At 35.0% G+C, this 1847-nt stretch overlaps 1 non-coding gene across 1 annotated transcript; it reads right to left on the reverse strand.

The window, feature by feature from the left end:
- Positions 1–1504: 1504 nt before the first annotated feature.
- Positions 1505–1612, reverse strand: LOC112753139 (small nucleolar RNA R71). Its single transcript, XR_003177536.1, has one exon. It is a non-coding gene; the product is annotated as a small nucleolar RNA R71 (small nucleolar RNA).
- Between the last annotated feature and the right edge of the window lie 235 nt (positions 1613–1847).

Genomic DNA, 1847 nt, shown 5'->3' on the forward strand with positions numbered 1-1847 from the left:
TATCTTGTGTTTTGATCCAAGAATTATATGTTTTGACTCATTTTTTTGTTTTTCAAAATTGATAATATATCTTCCTGAATGAAGGATAGAGAAAAATGAAGTTCCAAGAACAGAAAGCAGAGGATTTGCAGAGAAAAAGCTGGGCATTCAAAACGCCCAGTGAAGAAGGAAACTGGCGTTTAAATGCCAGCCGGGTACCTGGCTGGGCGTTTAAACGCCCAATATGTGCAGCAATTGGGCGTTAAACGCCCAAGACATGCAGCTCCTGGGCGTTTAACGCCAGGAAGACATTAGGAGGGAATTTTGTTTTCAAATCCAATTTTTTTCAAATCTTCATAATTTTTCAAAATTTTTCAAAATCTTATCTTTTCCAGATCTTTTCATATCAATCATATCTCTTTTAAAATTAAAATCTTTTTCAAAAATTTTCAAAAATCTTGATTCAAAGATTTCAAGTTTGTTACTTTCTTGTTAAGAAAGGTTCAATATTTGAAATTAGAATCATATCTTTTAGTTTCTTGTTAATCAAGTCATTTTTTTTAAAAATCAAATCTTTTTAATTTTTATTTTTTCAAACTTATCTTTTAAATCATATCTTTTTCAAATCATATCTTTTTAAAATCCATAATTTCAAAAATCTTTTTCTAACTTCTTATCTTTTTCAAATTTATTTCTTATCTTTTTCAAAACCACCTAACTACCTCTTTCACTTCAATTTTTGAAAACTACTTCCAATTTTTCAAAATTTATTTTTGAAATTTCTTTCTCCCCCTCTTATCTTTTTCTATTTAAACACTAACATTCCTCCTCCATTGTCAATTCGGACTCACTCCTTTTTTGTGTTTTCGAATTCTTCCTTACTTACCTCCTTCTTCTATTCCTATTTTCCTCTGACACCTAAAGGAATCTCTATACTGTGACATAGAGGATTCCATATTTTCTTTGCTTTCTTCTCTTTCATATGAGCAGGAACAAAGATAAAGGCATACTTGTTGAAGCTGATCCTGAACCTGAAAGGACTCTGAAGAGGAAGCTAAGAGCAGCTAAAGCACAAAACTCTGAAGAGGACCTCACTGAAATTTTCGAAAAGGAGGCAACCCAAGAAACAACTATGGCCGAACCCAATAAAAATACAAGGAAGATGCTTGGTGACTTTACTGCACCTAAATCCAACTTCCATGGAAGAAGCATCTCAATCCCTGCCATTGGAGCAAACAATTTTGAGCTAAAGCCTCAATTAGTTTCTCTAATGTAACAGAATTGCAAGTTTCATGGACTTCCATTAGAAGATCCCTATCAGTTTTTAACTGAGTTCTTGCAGATCTGTGATACTGTTAAGATTAATGGAGTAGATCCTGAAGTCTACAAGCTTATGCTTTTCTCTTTTGCTGTAAGAGACAGAGCTAGAACATGGTTGGACTCACAACCTAAAGATAGCCTGGACTCTTGGGATAAGTTGGTCATGGCCTTCTTGGCTAAGTTCTTTCCTTCTCAAAAGCTGAGCAAGCTTAGAGTGGATGTTCAGACCTTCAGACAAAAAGATGGTGAATCCCTCTATGAAGCTTGGGAAAGATACAAGCAGCTGACCAAAAAGTGTCCTTCTGACATGCTTTCAGAGTGGACCATTTTGGATATATTCTATGATGGTCTATATGAGTTCTCTAAGATGTCATTAGACCATTCTACAGGTGGATCCATTCACCTAAAGAAAATACCTGCAGAAGCTCAAGAACTCATTGACATGGTTGCAAATAACTAATTCATGTACACCTCTGAGAGGAATCCTGTGAGTAATGGGACGCCTCAGAAGAAGGGAGTTCTTGAAATTGATGCTCTGAATGCCATAC

This window comes from Arachis hypogaea, chromosome 15, assembly GCF_003086295.3.
Source record: "Arachis hypogaea cultivar Tifrunner chromosome 15, arahy.Tifrunner.gnm2.J5K5, whole genome shotgun sequence".
NCBI classification, from domain to species: Eukaryota; Viridiplantae; Streptophyta; class Magnoliopsida; order Fabales; family Fabaceae; genus Arachis; species Arachis hypogaea.